General features: G+C 47.8%; 1 protein-coding gene across 7 annotated transcripts in view; it reads right to left on the reverse strand.

The window, feature by feature from the left end:
- Positions 1-25,256, reverse strand: part of Chd7 (chromodomain helicase DNA binding protein 7) — a 179,626-nt gene that overhangs the window by 119,885 nt on the left and 34,485 nt on the right. The gene's annotated exons all lie outside the window — the stretch shown is intronic.

Raw genomic sequence — 25,256 nt, forward strand, 5'->3', positions numbered from 1 at the left:
GGGGCACGGAAGCACACACGGTGAAGACGTTCTGGCGATGCCCTGAGCAAACTCGGTCATGGATTCTGCCGCGCACTTCTGCAAGGATATGGAAATGAGCAACTCTGCTGAGGAGCCACCCAGTGAGACAGACGCCATCCGCTCCACCTGCCCTACTCTAACATATTCCTACCACGGAGGGAGCTCTGCCTATGAAAATGTAAACAACATTCCTGCTCACTGTCAGCGTTGCAGACATGACACCTGAGAGGGTCTCCGGGTCTGGGGCTTTCAGGTGACAGCTGCCAGCCAACAGCAAAGGTCTCCTCACTCTGCCACTAACTGCCGTCAGCTTTCTGATCGACTTTCTCCAAATGCAGAGGTCAGACGGGAGAACCGGGCACATGTGAAAGCCGTTCTGACGGAAGTGTGCTGCTTTGCCAGAGAACGGCTGAAAATCCAGAGCCCCGTAGTGGAAATCTCCAGTGCCAAATGCAACAAATAACGATAAACTAAACTTGTGCCTAACCTAAAAAGCTTAAAAAGTCAGTCTTCACTTCGTCGAGTCTCGCTCTTAACTTTCCAGGAAATAAATATGGTACCGCAAACTCGGAAACATCTTAAGCCTGCCATGCACCAGCTTAAGGAAAGTAGTATGGCTTATATGTTCTGGAAGACCTTGCTTCATGCCCCAACAGCTTCCTTGGCTGGGGCCCACCAAGCATTGAGGGAGGGGGATGATACAGCCTAGGAAGATCCTGGCCCCCCCTGTGCTGGGGGAAGGGAGCACAGAGGCCCCCTGGTGCCCTCCCTCCTGCAGGACCACGGAGCCTGGGGCATCCAGAGCCAGCGTGGAGCAGCTACAGTGGAGCTGGCAATTGTATTTCACCAGCTAAGGGTCCAGCAGAAGGGGAAAGGAAGTTGTGCGGGCATGAGACAAAACAGGGCCTCACTGAGAGTAATTATACCAGACACTTGGCTTTGTTCCCCTCCTTCCGGTTCCCTACTCATTCCCATTAAGAATCCGCTCCCGGAGGCATGAAAAATGCCAGCATTAAATGGTATCAAGTAAGCATGTCATCCGGTGCAGCTGTGACCACACTCAGGTGTGCCCCCGGCAGAGGAGTTGAAAACCTGCGGCTCTGCAGGCTACCATTGGTGATGGCTAGCATCACCACCTCGCTCTTCTGCTGACCCCTAGGACCAACTGGCAACGGTGCCAGGAATCACCTGGTAACTATGCTCCATACTTTTGACCTGAGCTAACCTAATTAATTGATTTTGGTTGCCTTTTTATTGGATTAAGACCATCTGAATGCCCAGGTTGCAGCTGCAGTATATGATATTCTGGCTTTATAAAATATTTAAAATAGAACTCCATTGTGAAGGTTTCATCCTTCTGCACACTCAATGTCCGCATTGCCTACGGCTGCACACTACTGTCAAGTGGGCCACACTTGAATCACAATCAGAAAAAGGCATTCACTTTCTAGGAGCTATGTATTAAAAGTGGCCAGAAGAGAGTGAAAAGCATTTTCATAATTTCCACTTAACCCTTATGAAACCTGGTGTGAACTGAAGGAGCGTTCGCAAGACATATGCGTTTGGAAGTGAGCAAAGGGGTGCAAAACTGTCACCTAAGAGAACTATCAGCACGGCAGAAGTACACCACAATACCAGCTAGAAGCAGTTCTGAGCTGGTGAGCACTTTGGGGCCTCCTGCCCCAAGCTCCTCTTCACAGAGGAAAACCCTTTTATACGTTAACGGACTAAGTGTCTTATAACAAACATCTTAATGACAAACAGTTCCCCCAGTGGAAAGTGACGCGTGGCTAAGATGGCAGAAGACTGAAGCCAGTCTTGGGCCTCCTTTATTCGGGGGGCATAAAACAATGCTTCTTCAAAGAGAAGTAAATTCAATCCCTCCTAAGACAGTTTCCAGAACAAGCACGCGAGAGAACCAAGCAGGGACTGCTGGTCATTTCCCTGGGAAGAAACATGCACAGCAAAACAAGTAAACAGCACAAGGAACCAGCAATGAGCCGAGGATGTGGCTCAATGCTTGCTGAGCCGAGGATGTAGCTCAGTGCTTGCTGAGCCGAGTTTATGGCTCAATGATTGCCTAGCACATATAAAACCATGGACTCAATTCTTAAAAATTTTTTAAATTGAAAATAAAAAATCAGCATTGCAAGCAACAGATACACAAGAGGTCAACGAGAAGTTATAAATATTTAAGAATATTTCATAATAAGTTAGTTTTTATTATCCAGGGTCACACTGATTACTTAATGCGGAGACTTGCCAACCTCAAACTTAACCATCTCCTATTTACCCCATGATTCTGAACGCACAACAGCATTTGTGCATTTGAGTTTTTTGTTTGGGTTTTTCGTTTTATTTTGTTTTTCAAGGCAAGGTTTCTCTGTATAACAGTCCTGGAACTAGCTCTAAAGACCAGGTTGGACTCAAAGCTCACAGAGATCCTCCTGCCTCTGCCTTCTAAGTGCTGGGATTAAAGGCGTGCGCCACCACCACCCTTCTGTACACCTGAGTTTTACTATAGCACCGCGGAGCTGCAGAGTTCTTGTCATAAACAGGCGAATTCCAAACACCTGTCAGATGCAAACGGCTCCTCTAGTTCAACCATGTAGACGGCAGAACTCTTCCAGGAACGTCCCGCACACCTTGGCAAGTATGCAGACCTAGGGTATGCACTGAGATACCGAGGATTTCTTGGCTACAGCTAATTTCACTTGTGGCTCTTTCAACTTCCCTGCCTCTGAAGGACCTGAGAAGAACCGGCAGATTCTGGTCAGAGGGAAGCGGCCATCAGTCTCCAAAGGTGTGAACTGGCACACAGCACACCAGCACCCTCACCACGGCCCAAAGAGAGGCCATTCACACCCCAAGAGAACAGAATCCCTGTGGTGATGATAGAGGCACACATAGAAGACAAAGCGCTCTCTGCTGAGAACCCTGGACAGCGCCCACGGGCGGCCATCTCCCGACCCCAACACAGCCTCCAATGGCCAACTTGGAAAGAGGAAAGTCCAGTGGGGCCAATGCTTGCTGTTGGGAAGGGCCATCTATCCAGCTGACAGGCATCCAGATGAAGGACTCGGGAAGTGCCTCCAAACAGTATCAGAACATCCGTTCATCACCAGTCAGCTTCAGATCTGCCTGCTGGACCAAGTGGTGCCCTTCCGGAACTCTCTGGCCAAGTCCACACTTTCTTCCTCCCTTATCTGCTTGGGCATTGCTGATGTGCTAAGATCGCGCTGTCTACACCAGCAGCTACTAGCCACGTTACCATTTAAAATCATCAAAACTAAAAATAAATTAAAATGCAGTTCTTGCTCTTACAAACCGCATTCACGTGCTCAAGAGCCATTCATCAGACAGTGCACGCAGGGAACACCTCCATCGGTGCAGAAAGCCCGGGACAGCAACGCTGTTCATTTCTCCCTGAAGACCCTTTCCAGAAAGAGGCCATACTGAATAGTAGCCATTCTTGCTCACAAAGGTTGGTATTGTTTCAAACGCCAATACCATCCTTTGTGATGTGGATTTTTTTTTCCCAAATATCCATTTTAAATACACTTTCAACCTATAAAATCCCTCCTTTCTCTACTTTCTAACATTTCTGTTTTTGAGACGTTTAGCTGTGAGAGGAATAATTCTTAACTATACAAGAAAAGTGTTTAGAAAGATAGGAGTTCCTTCTGAAAGCCTGCCTTAGTCCAAATGATGTATCAAAACTAAAACCGGGAGCTGGGTGTGGTGACTCATACCTTTAATCCCAGAACTCAAGAGGCAGAGGCAGGTGGATCACTGTGAGTTCAAGACCAGCCCGGTCTACATAACAAATTCCAAGCCAGTGCTACAGAGTGAGACCCTGTCTCAAAAACACCACTGAATGAATGAATGAATGAATGAATGAATGAATGAATGAAAACCATGGGACTGGTCATGCACCTTACGGTAGCGTGTCTGCTTGGCAAGCATATGGCCCTGGATTTGATCACCGGAACCATAAAGTAAGTTTTAAAGCTTAACAGAGATTGCACGGAGGGCTCTCAGTTTTTTCAGCAGGCAATAAGCAATTGTGATGACGTAAGACCGCAGGCAGCCATCTGACACCCTGCACACACAATGCTGAGCCAAACAGATGTGGCCCTGTCCCCAGGCAGCTTGCTGCTCCAGCAAAACCCTTCAAATATTCTGAACTCGCTCACCCTGTCTCAGATCCATCTGGACCCGGACCACCCCTTCCTCTTCATCCTCCTCCTCCTCCACCACCTCCTCCTCCTGGTCAGCCACTGGGGGTTAGTGAAGAACATGAAATTGGAAGGTGCCCTGTTCTGCCAAGTCCCAAGCATTGCCAATCCTCTGTAGTGATATTGAGTCACTTCTTGCTTCTCGTGAAATCCTTAAGGGCGTTCCCTTGGCTTTCAGGATCCTGTATAAATGTTTGAGTGTGGCTGGATGCATGCTGTCCTCGGGTGCCCGAGTACCCCTTCATTCTGAACTCCCCAAAATCCTTTCCCTCTGCCCTAACACTCCCTTCTGAGGTACATCAAGCCCTGAAGGATTAACAACCACCCCTCTGCAACCTGTTTTCCTCTGGCCTCCTCACCCCCTCAAGGGCAGCTGGGCTTCTTTCTCATTTAAGGTCCTTGTTAACACCTGTCTGAAGTTGTTTCCAGACTCCCTCCTCGAGCTGGTTCTGAGACCCACCTAGCTGAGGGTTACAAAGCACCACCCACTCACTCTGCTTTGTGTTTTGTCAATGCCCTGACTCTTCCTGGAGACTTACACTTGAGCAGGGGGGTAAGGACAGGAACATGGACCTCTAGGCAGAAATAGAGACTCAGGCCACCCCAGCCCCGCGATGGGTTCTGCATAGGAATGTTGGGACACCCTGCTCTCAGACCGGGAGTTTTCCCTCTGTGTCAGGATGGAGGACCACTTCAAGTGAGAACAAACAATAGCAAGAGACACTTGTTTCAGGGAACCAAGCAAGCCATACAATGACAAAGCATTTAAAGGGGAAAAGGCCGCCCCGCTGGCATCTGCAACTGGCCTACAATACTGACTTCATCCAAAAAAAAGTTCCTCCAGTCCTCGGTGGCAAATCTGAAAAGCAGAGGGCATCTAGGAGTGGTTTACATTAAAGGTATGTCCATCTGCTTAGCGACCATTTCGGTAAGCAAGAAAATTCAGTTAACAATAGTCTAGTGCTACATTACACAATGTACTATTTCACAGGTTCTTGCTGAAACCTTTCGGTTATTTCTACATAACCTTGAGATGTCTGGATAGTCTAAACTGCCTTTCAGATGAGAACCCCCACAACCACGAGCTGAGAACTGGTGTTTGCTTTAAAGGTGACAAATCAAACAGGACTGGGCGAACAACTCCAGACACTGAGGACCCGGGCATTTTTTTCTAAATGATCAAAACGATCATATTGCCCCATCCCCAAGTTGTGCCACTCTGGTACAAAAAAAAAAATCAGAAATTACATCCTTCAGAGAAAGGCCTTCACTCTGCAACCCAGCCTCAACTGTCATCCCTGAAACCAGTTCCTTGAAGGTAGACCATGAGCAGGCAGGAACCAGCCTGACCTGAGCCCAGGGACAGCTCGCCTCCTACCATACCTAGTAAGACAAATTCAGCATGGTCTGCATGCTGCATGCCACTCACTCCAATAATGCCGACCGTCGCATCAGGCACACGAGAGCAGTGAGAGCGTACACGTCTATGCACACAGCTGTACTATATCCTCGTACATAAATATATCTAATCTCATAACGTCTTAATGTTATCCTACGTAACTTTAACTAACTTTATATTGTAAATTAATACAGAAGATAGAGGCAGATTCAAAAATACATAAACTTTTTAACATATTTAAGCCAGGCAGCAGTGGGTGCAGCCTTTAATCCCAGCATTTTGGAGGCAGAGCAGGCGGATCTCTGGGAGTTGGAGGCCAGCCTGGTCTGTAGACCTAGCTCTGTGGACTATACAAAGATACCGTCTGGGGCAGGGGGGATCATATTTAAGTTGAAGAAAAATTAAATTCCAGACTTAACCATCCTGCCAAAGACTGAAGGAAGACTAATAAAAATTTTATAAAACTTCCTAAACAGATGATGGTGGCACACACCTTTAATCCCAGCACCTGAGGCAGAGGCAGGCAGATCTCTGTGAGTTTGAAGTCAGCGTGGTCTACAGAGTGAGTCCCAAGACAGTCAAAGCTACATGGAGAACCCCCATCTCAAAAAACAAACAAAACAAAATAAAATAAAATAAAAATAAAAAATTAACATCAGAAAGTATTTCTCTACGTTTTATCTATTTCGAGCCTCCAGTTTCCTCCACACACATCCATCTTAGTGCTTAGCCTTCTAACAAATGGCTGTGAAGCAGAAGAAGCAGGGAAGAGATACCCTGGGGCCACCCTCTGTCCAGGCACCCAGGCATCACAGACTCCTGAAGGACACCAGAGGCAGGCAGGACAAGGGACAACATGCTAAGAGCAGCCCAGCGCTCCTATGGGGAGTGTGCTCTTGGATTACTTTCCGCAGCTGAGCCAGCCAACTGCAATGGACATTTCCTATATTCTTTTACACTGAAAAGAGTTCTGGAAAGCGGAAATACATTTTTTTTTCAAATTTCTGGGGGAGTTTAAAAGTGTATCCACTTGGGTTGGAGAGATGGGTGGCTGAGCATTAAGGGCACTGGCTGCTCTTCCAGAGGACCAGACTTCAATTCCCAGCACCCACACGGTGCCTTACGAGAATCTAGAACTCCAGGTCCAGGACATCTGACACCCTCTTCTGACCCCTGTGGGCACCATGCACACATATGGTGCACAGACATATATGCAAGCAAAATACCCATACACCTAAAGTAATTTTTAAAAATATAAATGTACTCAATGCTTCCTGATTTGAACGGTGGAATCAGGGGGTCATTAGAGGGGGGTTGTGACATACTGGTGTCTTAGTCAGTGTTCAACCACTTTGAGGGACTAAAGAGCAAGCTAGGGAGGGTTATCTGACTCACACTTCCACAGTGTGGTCCATCACTGAAGGAAGTCAGGACAGGAACTCACAAAGGGAAGGAACTTAAAGGCAGGAGCTGAGGCAGAGCCCACAGAGGTGGGTGCTGCTCAGTGGCTTGCTCTACATGGCCTGCTCAGCCTGCTTTCTTATATAATCTTGGACCACCAGGCCAAAGGCAGCTCCCACCACTACGGGCTGGGCCCTTGCCCATTAGCCACTACTTAACAAAATGCCCTACAGGCTGGCCCTCAGCCTGATCTTACGGAGGCATTTTCTCCATCGAGGTCTTCTTTTCTCACGTGACTATAGTTTGTGTTGAGTTACATAAATCTCTCCAGCATAACTAGCAACATTCTTTTCCCTATTTAAAAAAAAAAAACTTTAGGCAACACTACGGATAAAAATAAGTTATTCTCTTTGCTAGATCTAGATTTGCTAGAAGGCCTTGCCTGTCGTGAATAAACTTGAACACACTTACAAGCAAGTACCATAGGAGAGAAAGCAGGGGCCCCTCAGCAAGCTGGAGCCCTTCTAGGACTAGCTGATGCCTTAGGCACCAGACTAACACAAAAGAGAAATACTTGGGAATCACTTAAGAACAGATTTCCAGAGAAGTGAGCAGTGTAGCAACAGACAGAATCATAAAGGTGATTGAGACATCTGAAGAGCATCTGAGAAAGTGCTTTAGAAAACTGCAGGTACTCTGGGAAGGTTAGATCCACAGCAAGAACAGCAGAAAACATAGCTACACACTCAATAAGCGGGTCACTTGATTCCGATGTCAAATAAATCGGGCTGACAGGTGAGAGGGAATTAGGCCAGAATGCGGAGCAAATAGTTTCATACCCACTATTTCAAAATCATTTCAAACTTTAACATAGCTGTAAAACATCTTTACGCCTACATTTACTACATTCAAGTATTTTTGAGTATAATCAAAACTGCCAGTTTTATGCCGCTAAAGCCACCCTAACGTGTCTCTGGGCCAATTAAATGCTCTGCTCACATTAGCTTGTGATTAGAAAGGCTTTTCTCCACAAGCTCCATATATTTAACCTTATATTTTCCGGCATCTACAAGCAAGGCTCAACTATAAGCTGCTCTCTCTCACTCCACAGAACCGTGCAGGTTACCTTCCCCAGGCAGCTCTGTGTTGCAGAAAAATTAATTCGATAAGACACTTTTAATATCTAAGCAAATTTACTCATAAGCTAAATCTTTTTATTACGTTGGATTTCCTAACAAACGGTTACTATTTTCCCACATCAACATGTTACTTTGAAAGCTGACTGTAATAACCTGATTCCCCCTGAAAAATCACCTCCCAAGCCGCTTCTGACTCTGCGCTTTCCGTGTAAGCAGGCACGATTACTGCAACTAGGCTGCTATTGCAAACCTTGGGTTCCAGTACGAAAAGAAGTCTTCCATCTCCAGTGTCTACAACGTGTTCGTTTTGATCACAGATTAACTCTGAAGTACCGCTTAAGTTGACAAGACGGAAGGACAGACCCTCACGGTAAGAAAGGTTCCTTCCATACGGTCAGATGAGCTGTCTCCAGACCTGGAGAGTAACTGCAGTGGTTTAGAAGGCTGCCTGGGAAGATTCCTTGGTTTATTTTATACTCGGTTTAAGCAGAAGATTACATGAAGACCCAGACACCTATCCGACTTTAAAATAAGAACTAAGACCTACTTAGACCTACTAAGACCTCAAGCAGCTGCACTCACCCATTTCTAAGATATTATCAAACTTAACCATCTGCATAGGCTGCTCATTAAGTTTGTGGATTAAAAGATGGGTGGTGGTGAGGCAGAGGAGGCAGAGGCAGGCGGATCTCTGGGAGTTCAAGGCCAGCCTGGTCTACAAGAGCTAGTTCCAGAACAGCCAGGGCTATTACACAGAGAAACCCTGGCTCGAAAAACCAAAAAAGATTTGTATTAAAATGTTAGGTTGTTATCCTCAGTAATCACATTTATAGCATATCCTACCTAGCCACACTCCAAGTTCCTATCCCAGTGTCTACCACATCTACAAACAGAGAGAATTCTCCACCTCATGCCCGTTTCTCAGAGGTAATTTTAAGAGGTTTTGCTATAAAAACCATCGCGAAGATTCTAAAGAGTTCAGCTGGGTGTGGCGGCACAGATGGTTAATCCTCACTAAGGAGGTAGAGGAAAGAGGATCTCTGAGTTCCAGAACAGCCAGGTCTACGCAGTAGACAGACAGACGGGTGGGGGGGAGGGGAATGAATCTATCTAAAGATTTCTCACTGTTTACCTGGTTTCAGGCCAATCCACACCAGTGGCAAAAGCAAACATATCTCAGATTTTCATGTTTGTTTTGTTTTATTTTCTGAAACAGGGCTTCTCTGTGTAGACCTGGTTTGTCCTGGGACTCCACTACCCTAAAATAGTGAAACAGCTTCTAGTTTTGTTTTTTTTAAAGGGGGGGAGGGGGAGGGGTTCGAGTTTTCTACTACCTTCTGAGCTAGACCAGGAACTCTGTAGCTCTGTACACCAGGCTGGCCTTGAACTCACAGAGATCTGCCTGTCTCTGCCTCCCAATTACTGGGATTAAAGGTGTGCGCCACCACTGCCCAGATCTAGAAAAAATTTTTACATGCTGCTTTGTACTTGAAATTGTCTGGACCACCAGAATCTAGATAACTTGTCCTCACTACACGCAAATTTAGTAATTACAGAATTTGACCTGCCAGAATCGGGCACCGCCCTGCAGAACAAATGCAAGTTGTCTGTTTCTTTAACTGTGATGGAATTCTTTCCATTCTTCCTATTGTTCTTTGGACATGTGCCCCTTTTCAAGGTTAAGCTCTGACTATGGGCTATATTTTGATATTTCTTTCATTGTGAACCATTTCAATATTCCCTGCTGCGCCTCTAAATATGTCCAATACCTCCCTTAGATGGGCACATGAAGGAAAGGCTGGCATGCCAGAATCAGCCATCTTACAATGTCTTGGTGCACAAGCAACAGCACCTCCTTTCCCAACACAGAAGCAGCCTGGGCTGTACTGGCTGCTCAGGGCCTTTCCTCACACAGGCAGGCGCATGAACCGAAGCGGGAATTACAACATCACTATTTCTGCTAATCCTGTGCCATCCAGAAGAACAGCACGCTCTGCTACCTCCCTACCTCGTGCTTGTGTAATCACCTGCTCTGGCCCTTCCCAAACCTACGGAGGACAGGAAGCATAGCTGGGTGTTTGTTTCCTACCAACAGGGCCAAAGAACCTAGCAACCTTCTACCCACATTCTCGGGCACCGAACGGAGCTACATTCCCAGATAGTAAAGAGAAAATTCAAAAACTCAAGTTCGTCTGTCACAGTTGCTGCAGCCAGAGCTCAACAGTCACGTGCCTGGTGCTACTGAATTAAGTGGAGGAAATACAGAGGTTTTTCATCATGGTGTAAGATTCACGGGCAAGAGCTGAGAGGTAAAGGTGTGTGTTCAGAGTGTGCAAAGCTCAGGGGTCAGTGCTCAACACCAAAAGATAACTAAGCCACCAGACTCTTCCCTGTGGCTGAAAAGCACAGAACACACTCAAATGTCCACACATACATCAGGGAGGCTGTGTGTGTGTGTGTGTGTGTGTGTGTGTGTGTGTGTGTGTGTGTGTAGGAGAGGGTGTCCAGATCATGAAAGTCCTATAATCCTTCCTATAATAATTCAAGCCGTTGCCAAGGCCTGAGCTATGGTAGTAGAAAGACAAGACTTCAGAAAGTATCACAGTACTAAAATGTAGAGCACACGTTAGGGAAGTAAGATTTAGTGTAAGACAGGAGCAGGAAGATCTTGGCACTGAGGAGACAGGACAGCCACCAACCACATTCCCTGGCTTCTGGACGACTGGGATTCTGGTCTGGGTGAGGGAATGGTTAACATTGCTCACTAAACTGTGGAGCACAGAAGAAAGGCAGGATTGTGTGGGCAAGAAGAGAGGTACAAGGCAAATTCACGTGGCTCTCCCGAGGCAGAGTAAGGGGAAAGCAAAATGCTAACCAGAGAAGGCCAAGCAGAAGACACTGTGCAATTCATTCACCATCAGATAGAAGGCACCGTCTTGGTGGAGGGGAGACTGTCAGAGAACGTGTGGATGAGGGAAGAAAAAAACCAACAGTCCTGGCATGCAGGTGAGGAAACAGCAAGGACAGAAGCCACCCCAAGGACCAAGAGTTCTGCAGGCTCCAACAGCACTGAGAAGGGAAATGGGTACCATGTGGTGAGCTAACCATGCAGGGAACTGGTAACTACTCAGGCAGTTAACACACAGTTGGGGCTGCAGCAGCTCAGGTTCTAGTGAAGAATGGAGACCGCTTCTAACAGCTGAGAAAAAGAGAGGGTTGATCAAGAACTAGTTAGTGTTTGTCAACTCCAAAGGAAGAAGAGTTGGGTGCACACCAAAGCCAGAGCCCTGGAACAGTTCTTTGCCCTCTATGGGCCTCGGTGTAAGCGGGAATGCCAACAGTATTTACTTCAGAAGAAGCATTTTTACTTGCAAACACAGCAATGCCCAGCTTTTGGTAAGTACTAAAAGCATTGTTTGGTTACACATGCAAACACATGCCGTACAGACACCAAAAGAGGTCAGGAGCCACCAAAGGGAAGGGACGGGAAAAAAAGACCGGAGGCAGAAGAGGACCAACCGGAAGTCTGTCACACACAGTTGGCACGGTGAACTCGGAAAGAAGCAGGTGGGCTCTGTTTTAAGAGACTGTAGACCAGGTATGGTGGCACCTGTCTGTAATCCCAGCACTCAAGACAGGCATGAGGCTAGCCTCAGCTAAATTCATGAGTTTGATACCCATTTAAGCTGAAAGATTTTTGTGGAGGGGAGGGAGAAAAAGGTGAAAGAGGAAGGGAAAGGAGACAGAACACTGTGAGCCACACAGAAGGCATGTGACCTGCCCTTCCAGGACCTTCTTTGGTTTATAAAGTGCTGTTAAACAGCCTACCTCTAATTCCTGAAGAGCAGATCAGACTGTGGAAAAGCACTTAACGCAAAACCCAGTACATAATCAGCAGTCAGCATGCTCAAACACTTCCGTGCTTTGACCTGAAAAGTAAAATAGTATTTGTATTCTATGTACTTGGGTGTCCCACCTGCACACACACATGCACACCATGTGTGCGCGGTCCTCACTGCTCCCTCAACTGCAGTTGCAAATGGTTGTGAGCTGGAAGGTGGCCACTGGGAACCAAACCAGGTCCCCTCTGCAACAGCACCCAGTGCTTGCACTCTGCATCCCTAACCTGAAATGTGGCAATCTGGCTGAGTGGCCTTGATCCGTTGTCACAGCCTCTCAGTCTCCAGGTCTGTGTCCTACCGGCAGAAAGCAGAGAAAGCACTGCCTTCTTCTTCTTCCTTTTCCAAGACAGAGTTTCTCTGTGCAGCCCTGGCTGTACTGGAACTCACTCTGTAGACCAGGCTGGCCTCGAATCCACAGAGATCTACCTACCTCTGCCTCCAGAGTGCTGGGATTAAAGGCATGTGCTATCAACATCCGGTCAAAAGCGCCACTCTTAAGATGCTAATGGAGATTGGCTCTTTTGGCTGTTATTTTGTTTGTTTTTGAAACAGGGTCTAGCTGTGTAGCCCTGGCTGTCCTAGAACTTGCTAACAGACCAGGCTGGCCTCAAAGTCAAAAAGATCCACCTGCCTCTGCTTCTGGATTTCTGGGATTAAAGGCGGGTGCTGCCACTCCCGGCTAACCTGCCCGAGAGAGTCTGTGATGGAAATAATCTGACGACAATGTCTAAAATTGATACCGCTAAACACTTTTTAAAAGAAATAACTTCAAGAAACAATAGATAGACTGATTTTTTTTAAAAGTGACTATATGGGCATGCCAAATACATATTACATCATCGGCTCAGTGAAGCTTCAGATAGGAGGGTTTGTTTGCTTGGTTTGTGGTGTGTGTGTGTGTGTGTGTGTGAGAGAGAGAGAGAGAGACAGACAGACAGACAGACAGACAGACAGACAGACAGACAGACAGACAGAATATATGTATAAACACTATGTGCTTGTGTGTGCAAGTCTGTGGCGGTTAGGAGAGAATGCTGAACCCCCTGTAACTGGAAACTGTCAGCTGCCATGTGGATTTAATTCCCCTGCAAGTACAGTAAGCACTATTAACTGCTGAGCCACCTTCTCCAGCCCTGAAGCTCCAGTAGGTAAAATTACTAAACTACTACTAGTAATTCTGATGTAACTAGTCCTTCCTCCCTAAAAGTGCATCCATGCCTAGATTTTTTTTACTAGGCACATTGTGTATTTCTGGGGTTAAATAAACTCACTTCACAGAATACATGTCTTAGGGCCCGGTGAAGAGGCAGCTTAGGGAACTTGTGCCCCCAGGCACCTACGAGAAAGGAAGCAGGGCCTTGGATACTTGTTGGCAGAGGAATCTGCAGGCCTCCTTTGTATAGGGGTCCTGAGACAATAGGGCCAGCTGAAGCACTCTCTCCGGAGTAAATGCACTATCCTCCCTCCACAGTCACCAGAAACACAAGCCTTCCCGCACAGCTGCAGCCCTTGGGTTAGGAACAAGTCAGGGTTCGGAACACACACCCCATACTTCATAATGTTCCAACAAGAACCACATCTTTTTCCCATTTCCCATGAACTGGCTAAAAATAACTTTACTGACAAGTAAGCGCCACAATTTCCTTCGTGAATAAGCCAAGAAGGTAGGTGTCACCAGGAATTCTGTGAAGACGGGTCAGCCACTGTGGACACCTCCCTGTAAGACATACGCAAGTGTCTACCATCCACTGTGGTTGTCTGAGGGGCGGGCGACCTTGGGGCACCTTGTTCCTCAGAACTCCTGACTGTGCAGGTGACAGGCACAGTTCTCAGCAAGAGAACAGGAAATTCCATCCCCAGAGCCACCCTTAACATCATCATCTACAACCTCACTGTCACAGGACACCCTAACCGGTTCCCTTGACATCTCCATCCTCCAGGGCCCACCATCAGCGTGATCCCCCACATCTGGAACCTAAAGCCTGCTTCTGGGGTCATACTTGAAGAGTCTGAGTACTGAAACCCACAGTCCCCTCCATGGAGAGGAAGGAGGGCAGTTCTGGGAAGCCCAGGCTGTGGAGCCCCCTGTAGGGCAGCTCCTACCAGGCTTTATCCTCAGCACTTACTGGCAGTGACTAAGATAAGGCAGGGGATGAACATCCTGTTGAGAGAATGAAAAATCACAGTCCACAGTGCTGGGGGATGACTCGTCAGTTAAGAGTGGCCGGTCATGACTCTTGCAGAGAACCAGCACCCATATGGTGGCTCACAACTACCTGTAAGTTGGGTTTAAGGGGATCTGATACCCTGTGATGATTTATATAGGCACTAGGTACATGTGTGTTACACACACATACACATAGGCAAAACACTCAAGCACATAAAACAAATCTTTAAAAGATAAATAGTCCTCTTCAAGAAATAATTCACCAGAACTTGAGATTCTAGCCTTTGAGACAGGCAAACAGGAAGTTATTCAGTGCCCGGTCGGCACATCATATCCTTTGTTCCTGAGTCCGCCCCAAGGCTGCAGCCAAGATGACAGGGCCAACAGCCACGGGCCCCTTCTAACACCGGTCCATGATTTAACACCAGCATTTTCTCAGCTTTGGTTTTTACTGACCGTGGTCAAAAGGTAAGTTTATAAATATCAAAGTTCATTTATAAAATCACTGCCTCTCAAAGATTAATGTCATCCAATTGTGACAGCTCATCAACATTTAAAGGAGCTTGAGACAGTCATCAAGAGAAAACAGAGCTTTATCCCATATCCCAGTGCGTGGGGATGGGAGAAGGGCAGTACCTAGAACCCGGGGAGACCATGGAGATGCAGCTGATGGGTCTGGGAGAAGGGCGGTACCTAGAACCCGGGGAGACCATGGAGATGCAGCTGATGGGTCTGGGAGAAGGGCAGTACCCAGAACCCGGGGAGACCATGGAGATGTAGCTGGTGGGGCTGGGAGAAGGGCGGTACCTAAAACATGGAAAGAACATGAAGAAGCAGCTAGTGGCACTTGGAGAAGAGCAGTACCTAGAACCAGAGAAACCATGGAGACACTGCTGATGGGACTGGAAGATGGGCAGAACCTAGAACCCGGGGAGACCATGGAGATGTAGCTGGTGGACTGGGAGAAGGGCGGTACCTAAAACCCAGGGAGACCACGCAGACGCAGCTGGTGGGCCTGCGAGAAGGGCGGTACCCAGAACCTGGGAGACTATGGAGACACAGCTGGTGGGCCTGCGAGAAGGGCGATACCTAGAACCCGGGAGACCATGGAGATGCAGCTTCACCAAACTGTTCCAACAGCACTAACAGAACACCTTGCCTACAGCAGTCAGTCCACAAACATTAGGGATTCTCTCCCTGTCGTGCATCAGCCTCACCCCGCTCGCCTGACAATGTTCATGCCCAGGTTAGCCCCATAAACATACATGTTACCTACACAGGAGCTGACCGCTTAGGAGATGCAGCAAGTGTCTTTACTCCTGGTTAGAATCCTTCTGCTGCATCCAACACCAGGGCAGAGAGACACAGCTCAGTCAACAGAGTGTCTCACAAAAATGAGGAGTCCAAGCCACAGCACCCACATTTAAAAAAAAAATAAGAAAAAGAAGCCACTAGCTAGTGAATGGCTCCTAAGACAAAGGAGTTGGCCACCCTGATGGCCAGAGTTTGGTCCCTGGGAGGCACATGGTTCAAGGAGAATACTGACTCCTCCAAGAAGTCCTCTGACCTCACACCCATGCTGTGGAAGGCATGTATACACACACACACACACACACACACACACACACACGCACACACACACGCACATGCACAAATAAATACATGGAAAAATAAAAACTAGTGCTAAAGAAGCAGAGGTGGGTGGGTCCCAGGAGTCCCATGGATAACCAACCCAGGCTGTTCTAAGAGTCTCAGGTCAACAGGAGTCCCTTTCTCAAAAACAAGGCAAACAGATCCTGAAGAATGACAAGTGGAGTTGTCCTCTGGCCCCCATATGCGTGTGTATAGACATGTATATGAGTCTAAAACACGTTGACACCCACGTACACAAAGGAGTCAAACAGTAGGGCTGAGGGTGTGGTTCAACAACAGAACATTCATCTAGCATGCAGGACGCCCAGGCTTCAAACTCCAGCCTAGAGAAGGAGGTGAGGAGAAAGGAGAACCATACCTGAAATGTGATATTTTGCAAGGCCAGAGTCTGGATTGTCAAAAGGACAAGAATCTGCAGGGTAAGGTGTGTGTACACACACACACACACACACACAGAGAGAGAGAGAGAGAGAGAGAGAGAGAGAGAGAGAGAGAGAGAGAGAGAGAGACAGAGAGACAGAGAGACAGAGAGACAGAGAGAGAGAGAGAGACAGAGAGAGAGAGACAGAGAGAGAGAACACACCACAATCCCCTTTGTGAAGGAGAGCCAAGCCTCCCAAAGCCACAGACCGTGAAAGACTAAGAAGCGGAAGGAAGGTAAGAGCTGCATTCAAGGTCGCCCATCAGTCAGGAAGAGCCCAATCCTGACTCACAGACCAGAGCTCGCTCCACACAGGGCTGGGCTCACTGTGACCATCTTCCCCGAACGAACATACAGCATGTGTCTACACAGTTGACAGGCTGGCAATCAGAGCCTCTCAGAATAAACAACTGTATTTATGCACAATTGCAAAACAGCTAACAGACGTGTTGAGGCCAGCCAATCTTGAAAGAGTACATGGCAAGGCAAGGCATGCTTTGCGGCAAGCTTCCAACTCAAGGGACGTGGTGACAACCTTCTACCCACTGGTGTGGAGATTGCATGTGGCGTCCTTCCTTCAAGGTCACTGGTTCTAAGACACAGCCTTCATCCTAATAATTTCCGGTGTACTGAGAATGTTCTTCTCTAACTTGCAATGCACTCACGCCCTTGGGTGCACTGCATCCATACTCCAGACCCCGCCCTCTCTAGACCTGCAACCTTCCAGGGGCTGTCAGAAGCCACTTGGTTCAAAGCACACTGAGAAGCAGGCTGCACGACCGAGGGCAACCTTTCTTCTAAGAACACCACTGCCACTCAAAGACAAGTGACTGACAAACTATGGTTCTGCAGACTTAAGGATTTGGCAGGCGTTACAGAAACGAACGAAATAATCTGTCATTTCGAGGAAAACAATTGGCAGCTTTGTTTGCCGATGATAAAATTTGAGCATTCGAGCAAAAATCAAAAATTTGGAAAACCGGTATCTACTGCCACGAGCCTGACATATTCCAACAGCTTTTAAAAGACTCTTCTGGTTTTTAAAACACAGTGTAAGGAAACGCCAGTGTCTGAATGGTTTGTGGAATTCACTGAACCACTATTTTCCAAACAGTCAATGAATGATACTACAAACCAGAATGGCTTAAGACACGCACATGGAAGGAGCTGGAGAAAGGGCACACTGGCTAAGAGCACATGCTTCTCTTCCAAAGGACACAGGCTTGCTTCTAAGCACTGGCATGGCAGTTCACAACTGTCTATAGCTCTAGTTCCAAAGGGTTCAATTCCCTCTTCTGGCCTCCACCATCACAGGCATGCACATGGTGCATATGAATACATGTAGGCAAAACATTCATACATGTACAAAATAAAAAATAAAATTTTAAGGCACATTCAAACTGTATGCACCAGTAGGGGTTAGCGAACCCAAGCACGGAAATTACACTGATCAGATTTAGTTTTGAAATTTCAAGTAACCTTTAAGAAACTGCTCTTCTTTTTTCCAAGACAGGGTTTCTCTGTGTAGCCCTGAATGGAACTCACTCTGTAGACCAGACTGGCCTCCAACTCAGAGATCTGCCTGCCTCTGCCTCCTGAGTGCTGGGATTACAGGCGTGTGTCATTATAGTCCGGCCTTAAAAATCCTCCCCCCAATACATGTCCATATAAAGTCATAACCTGGTTCATGTTCTTTAATCAAAACAATAAATCACAACATACCAACTGTGGAAATGTCTTTGAGATCCACTTTCTGAACCAGGCATCAGAGAGATTTAAAGGATATGAAGCAATCTATTTGTCTTCGCTCAACTTTTGTTTTTGAAAACAACTATTATTTTTCACAAAATATAACTGTTTGGGAAATTTAAAATTTGATATGGCTACATTTGCTCTGGGAAATAATTGCTTTTCTCAAGTTACTTAAATTAGCATTTAATGGAACTAAAGTAATGTTTTAAAATTAATAGCTATTTGTAAAATTGCTTAGGTTTAATGTGTAAAATAATAAATATCAATAGACAAGACTTTCAAAAGCTCTTTGGGGCTTACAGGTATACAGTGGGCTTGAGAGGCTCACCAAAGACCCAAAGTACTTATTGACTAGCTTCACTGAGTAACAACATCTCTGAAAGAGCAGTATCCTCAAATTTTACTTGTCTAGGCAAAGCACGCACACACATACACATGTATATATGCATACATACACATATACGCATTATATACACATACGCATACACGCACATATATACTTTAAGCGAGCACAAGGCGTGCAGAGAAGTAGGGCCACACTTGGGGCGCATTAGAGGCTCTGTAACCTCCATTCCACACTTGGGGCGCATTAGAGGCTCTGTAACCTCCATTCCACACTTGGGGAGCATTAGAGGCTCTGTAACCTCCATTCCACACTTGGGGCGCATTAGAGGCTCTGTAACCTCCATTCCACACTTGGGGCGCATTAGAGGCTCTGTAACCTCCATTCCACACTTGGGGAGCATTAGAGGCTCTGTAACCTCCATTCCACACTTGGGGCGCATTAGAGGCTCTGTAACCTCCATTCCACACTTGGGGTGCATTAGAGGCTCTGTAACCTCCATTCCACACTTGGGGAGCATTAGAGGCTCTGTAACCTCCATTCCACACTTGGAGAGCATTAGAGGCTCTGTAACCTCCATTCCACACTTGGGGAGCATTAGAGGCTCTGTAACCTCCATTCCACACTTGGGGCGCATTAGAGGCTCTGTAACCTCCATTCCACACTTGGGGAGCAGCAGAGGCTCTGTAACCTCCATTCCACACTTGGGGCGCATTAGAGGCTCTGTAACCTCCATTCCACAGCCACAACACATCCAGACACCCTGACAGAGGAGGATGCAAATACGAAGTCGCTGCTGAAATTTTGGCTGCCACTATGCGTGCTTCCTAGAGAAGGTGAGAGAAGCACAGAGAGTCCTAGGGGCGGGTGAAGGAGACAGCCAAGCAGTACCCGGGGAAGAAAGGAAGAGACACCTTTTGCTTTGAGGTTTACACTAGAATACTTCGGTGCTCACTTCTTTCCTGTTGGCGAAAATAAACATGCACTCCCTGCCCCACCAGACTTCTCTGTACAAAGAGCAAAGGAGGCTCGAATGGATTTCTCTGTGCAGCTATAGTTTTAACAATCCTATGAGAGGAACTGATAAATAGTATCCCCATCTCATAGATGGTGACAGCGGCTCCTGGAGTACAAACCACTTCTGCAGCTGGGCAGTAAAAACATCGCCCCCATCTTCTGAGCTCCTGCCTGGAACCTCTTCAATAAACTACCGGGCAAGGTGGTACCTGCAGCATCAGCACGGGTGGAAACGGTTAGAATCGTGACTCCACATGCCCACCCAGACTGCCTAAATCTGAAGCCCAATCTGCATTTCATGAAGCAGTTCGATGCCTGAACCACTGGCCTAGAAACAACAATGCCTGAGGCAGGCACCCATCTGCCCTGGTAGTGTCTCCAACGAATCTCTGCCAGAGCTCCACACGCAGTCCCGCACCGTGACGGAGAAGAACCTGCCTCTCACAGTTACAGAGGCAGGCTGGCTAAGGTCAAGGTGCTGACAGGGTCAGTTTCACTGTGAGGTGGGCATCTCACTGTGTGCTCTTGTGGCCTCTTCCGACAAGGAGAAAGGAAACTGTTTTACTTATCTTGAAGGACACCGTTATGCTGGACCAGGACTCCATTCTTGTCTTCATTTTACTTTTAGTGCGTCTCTAAGAGCCTGCCTCCAAACACAGCCACACTGGGGGCTAAGACAAGCTTTCATATATGAATTGGGAGGGATATACAATTGAGTCCATATACTAAACAGAAGTCTGTGCTCAGGCTACCTGCAGAGGCAGATCCTGACGGTCCAGGACTTCACCTGAAGAGTCTGGGACACAGAGAGCGGAGAGAAAGGCACCGTCTTTGCAGAGCAGCAAGTGTCAAAGGAATCCCAGGGCTGAGACACCCAGTGCACTTAGCCAGGTCTTAGGACCACAAACGAAATGGGAGACTTCCAGTGTGCTTTGCCACTGCAGGGACGAGGTTCCAGGACCAACACAAAACATAAATCCACTTCACCCTTGTCACCCCCACTACAGGACTGGAGACTAAGTGTTGAGTAACCTGCGAAAATGCCACTGTAGATAAAGGTGATGAGACTCTCCCAAGACTCCTTTCAGAGGCAGAACCTTGGATATTCTCTTCTCAGTGAGATTGCCTGCCCTTCAGTCAGTGATTACAGAGCCGGCAATGGAGAGGATGGGCCTTAGGAAGCACGGAGGGCCAGAAACACTCGCAACAGTTCTCAGCGTCCCTGACAAACTGGCAAAGAGCATTAATATTCAGAGCAGGTGGGGGGCAGAAAATGGACAGGTTCTACGCCACTTGCAGGAGTGTGAGCTGATGCGACCCTTTTCTGGGGCCCATGAGAGCACTCAGTGCATACTCGGGATGAGCGCAGACACAGATGAACACTTAGGGTTGATCGAACAGCATCAGCATTTTCAAGGGCAAACTCGGCGTTGATTTAAATGGCCACTGACATGGACAGGAACGTGAAGCCATACAGAGCAGGGTAAGGTCCTTTGACTGGAGCTCTCTGCATCAGTAAGAAAACATCAGACCCAGGATTCTGGTGGGAAACGTCACTTAGGTAGACATAGCAATGACGTGCCTGAGCTAATGGGGGTGGGGTCCCCTCTGCCTACTCCAGACATGTTTTATGGTTGGGAACATTTGGGCGGGAGCTTACTTACAATCAGCCAGATGTCAGAGAAATAATAGATGACAATTCTTTTCTCCCATTTGAAACAGATGTGGCCTCGATCCAAGTTCGGCTAGTTGGCGACCCTGCCCGGGTTGAAGCCTTGGTTCCCAGTAAGTGGGCGGGAACCCCTGCAGAGTGAGGGGATCTGTGGGCACTTGGCTGTCCTTAAAAGGATCCTCTGCCTTCCCTTCATGCACCGCACGCACCCACACTGTGTATGTTCTCAAGAGGAGCCCAGAGCTGGGCACGCCCTAAGCAGAATCTAGATGTTCCTAGCACCTTTCCTGCCAAGGACCTCCGCAGTGGTGGCTACAGACAGCTGCTCCATTAATAGCCAGACAAGCAAACTAACCCCTAGCTAGTTTAATCAATACTAATAACAGGGAAATGTGTCAGTTCAAGGCTGATATGTACTTGACTTTCAAGGGAATTTGGAGGGGGGGGGCAAGCACTCTGAATCTGCAAACATATCCATCTGATAAAGACACAGGGCTCAACCACCGCCTCAACAACAGCTGTTTGCGTTGGAAATGAAGGGGGCCTCCGAATTTTCCATATTCACGCTTTGGAAGAGCTCAGAGTATTTTCAACCCAGTCATATGAAATAATTGACTTATTAGAATCCAAAAAAAAAAAAGGAAGCCTGTCATTACCAAAGTTTCCTCCTAGTCCCAGGTGACATGTTCTTTACCTAATCAATTAGTGTTAACAGCAACCAAACTGCAGAGTGCTACCCAGAAGAGAGTTGACCTTCAGGGCTCCTAATCCCACTTCTCACCTCATCCTACCCACCCAGGCCCTGCCCCTTTAAGACTAATTGAAAGCCATGGTGAAGATAGGTTTTGTACGATGCCACTGCCAAGAGACCCCCCCCCCCGTATCAAGTCTGTATTAGTTAGCATTTGTCTTTACATGAGCAAAGTACACAGCACTGGAAATACTCCAAAATAATAACTGGGTTCTCAGAAAAGTTCTACACAAGTGTCTTGCCAAATCTAATAACTAATGAAAGTGTTTACGTTATTCTCAACAAGTAACTACATGAAGCAACACAGTTGCACACTAAGTTTCCATCCAAACCACCACATATATGTATATGTATGTATATATATAATCTAAACTACAGCTGGGATATATATAGCTTTCCCCAAGACAGAATGAATCACCCTTGCAAACCATCACGCTTACCCCCAGGAAGCAGGAGCAAGTGGTGTTACAGCACCTGGCCCTACGCACTTTGGGGGAAAAAAACTATCTTTGCTCAGCATTACTTAGCCGAAGAAAGGCTCAAGCTAAATCTAAACAAATAGTGGGTGCCTGATTTGATCATTAGGACTAACTGTAAGAGCAAATCACAAATCAGCCTTGAGTCCCCTGTAAAGGCAGCATCTGCTGTCTCGTCAGTAACATCAAAAGAGCTTTCAGGCCGGGCGGTGGTACACATGCCTTTAATCCCAGCACTTGGGAGGCAGAGGCAGGCGGATCTCTGTGAGTTCGAGGCCAACCTGGTCTATAAGAGCTAGTTCTAGGACAGGCTCCAAAGCTACAAAGAAACCCTGTCTCAAAAAACCAAAGAAAGAAAAGAGAGAGAGAGAGAGAGAGAGAGAGAGAGGGAGAGAGAGAGAGAGAGAGAGAGAGACAGAGAAGGAAGGAAGGAAGCTCCCGAGGCCTTTGCCGCCACATACTTGTATAGCACGGGTATTTATCATCAGCCCGATACTGTTGTAGACCTGGGCACTGCAGACAAATTCCTCTTTATGAACTTTGACTACACCCTAAAGAAAGTAAACAAGGAAGAGATATAAGGAAGTAAATAACAGGCAGGTAAAACATAGGGCTGTGGTCTGAAGCTGGATCTTGGGGAGACATCAAGATGGAAAGATGACACTGAGGTATAGTGTGGAGGACGATGAGGACGGCAAGGAGGCCCAGAGAAGACCATGTTCTGGAGGGCAGATCAAAAGCAGGAACCTCCATAGGACAGCTGAGACCAGGAGCCCATCTTGAGGAAGGGCTGCAGGAGACTGGGTCAGAAGGTGTCCCAAGGTGTCCCATGATGCTGAGAGGTCTTACACAGGGCAGGGAGGTTTCAGCAGGAGGACAGGCTCTTCTGCCTCAAGTTTGGATAGGTGACTGCTATGCAGGAAAGAGAGGGGAGGCAGAGGCCAGTTCCGGAGCTACTGCCGAAAGACCAGCAAGGAAAAAGATCATATGGTCCGTGGTAAGCTAAGTGGATAAAAGCCAGCAGGTCTACTACGAATATGGACCGAGGTATTCTGGAGCAGAGCGAGGGCCTGATCGAGGGTCTGAACGAGGGTGTGGCTCAGTGGTGGTGCACGGTTACCTCACTTTACAAAAACATGGATTCTATCCCCCATAGCAAGTACATGGGGGTGAGAGCCCAGATTTTCAACCTCGAGGGAGTGTTTCCCCTTGCATCTTATGGCTGCTGCTGTGTCTGGTGTGCGTTCTGAAGCGGAGGATTGCCATGGACGGAAAGGCGGCGCTGGCTATGGGTGCCACCAGGCTCCCTAACCTGGACTGGGTGGCTGCCCAGACAGAGCAGCAGTTCCTTCCACTAAATGGCAGCCAGACATCAGGGACCTCTGCGCACAGGCATTCACCGACAGAGGAGCTAAGTGTCTGGTTCCATGGGCGGGTACAACTGGAGAGACAGCAATGACTCACCCATCCCTGTTAAACAAAAGTGCGCCACAAAGAGGCAGCCCCATGCTGATCTCTCTCTGGAAGCAAATCAAGTCACTCTCGCTGCTGCCGGTTTTTAACGGGGCCTCCGAAAGGCTGATTCTGCCTATTACACCTCTCTCATCAGGAGCTGCGTTCCAGCTGCCCTACCAACTTTAGAAATATTTCAGGATCTCTGCCTTGACTGCTGGCCAGCAGAGTGTCACCTGGGGTCCCTTCCTGCACTATCAATTGCCCCTAAGGCTTCTGCTCTCTAGGAAGCAGGTCCTGAGTAGAGCCACTGCCCCCAGCGTCCAGCTCCAGCTTTCCTGACCCCTCCCCCACACACAGGCCTACAGCATGTGGCCACAAGTGCCCGGAGGGCTATGACAACCGAGGCCCCGCTGCCTCTGAGTGGCCTGTGAGCCTAACCAGGCCTTCCAGCCTGGGAAAGCGATAAGACTGGATGCAGAGAAGGATGCAGCAGGGGAGGGAAGGCAGCTGGGCAGGACTCTAGGTCTAGAAGAGTCTTACGGCACAGCTGAGACCGAGACACAGCAGAAAGAGAACAGAAAGAACTGCCTCGGGTCTCCTTCCTGATGCTAGGTGGTGTGGGCCTTCATGTCTCCAGCCACTGTGCCCTTCACTGGGAGTCGGATGCTGGGGCAGTGCAAAGGTTTCCTGTCCCCACCACCGCCACCCTGCCCACCCAATCATGCCATCCAGTGGCTAGCCTGGCCTTCCTTTCAGGGAACTTGGTTGAGCACAGAGTATTACTATGCCACTGTGGGACGAGGAGGTCCTGGCACTGACAGGAATTGGCTGTGTAAAGTAAGCGGCCGGAGATGCAGTCAACAGGAGGAGCCCAATGTGCTTCGCATCTGGGCCCCTCCTGATGAGTTCCTTCCAGCCTTCAGTCCCCATCCGCTCAACCCAGCCATGACTGTACTCTGAAAGCCTCGGGGCAGCGGTGTGGTCATCCTCTGGGCTTCCCTGGACCCACTCCACAATGGACTGCTGTCATCTGCCTCCGGGTTTAGCCAGGAACATCCCTAAGAGGCAGACCAGATGTCTGAACCAAAACCATGGCTCCACCGTAGTTGGTTCTGAACTGAGTCAAGAAGGGGGAAGGGAAGAAGTCACACAGAAACCCTCTGGCCTACATCACGGCCACAGAGAAGACGACACTCACAGAAGAGTGGCAGGAATTGGTTTTGGGGAAAGGTCACTTTGATGGCAGTGCAGTGTGTTTTTCCCTGAGTTCTTCTAAAACAGTGGTTCTCAACCTGTGGGCTGTCACCTAAGATCATCGGAAAACACAGATATTTACATTACAATTCATAACAGTAGAAAAATTAAACTTATAAAGTAGCAATGAAAATAATTTTACAGTTAGGGGTCATCACAACATGAAGAAATGTAACAGCATCTCAGCATTAGGAA

Source organism: Microtus pennsylvanicus, chromosome 3, assembly GCF_037038515.1.
Source record: "Microtus pennsylvanicus isolate mMicPen1 chromosome 3, mMicPen1.hap1, whole genome shotgun sequence".
In the NCBI taxonomy this organism is placed as follows: Eukaryota; Metazoa; Chordata; class Mammalia; order Rodentia; family Cricetidae; genus Microtus; species Microtus pennsylvanicus.